A 310-nucleotide genomic window follows, 5' to 3' on the forward strand; every position below is an offset into this window, starting at 1 on the left:
TATATTCATTATTAGCTATACTATATGTATTATAATATCATAATCATATCATTTTTTTGGAAAACATTTCTTTTTTCGTTTCATTGTCCTGAAAGAATAGAATAGTATTTATAATATATTAATAGTAATTTAATTTTTTATGCATATTTCAATCTTTATTTCAAATGTATAGAATGTTTATAAAATGAATGTTTGTATAATTCTAAAATATATTTATTATTAATCAAAAAATTTTTTAATAAATTTAATAACTGTATAATATATATAATATATATAATAATATATATAATAATAATAATAAAAATAATTT

This window comes from Apis dorsata, unplaced genomic scaffold, assembly GCF_000469605.1.
Source record: "Apis dorsata unplaced genomic scaffold, Apis dorsata 1.3 scaffold_984, whole genome shotgun sequence".
NCBI classification, from domain to species: domain Eukaryota; kingdom Metazoa; phylum Arthropoda; class Insecta; order Hymenoptera; family Apidae; genus Apis; species Apis dorsata.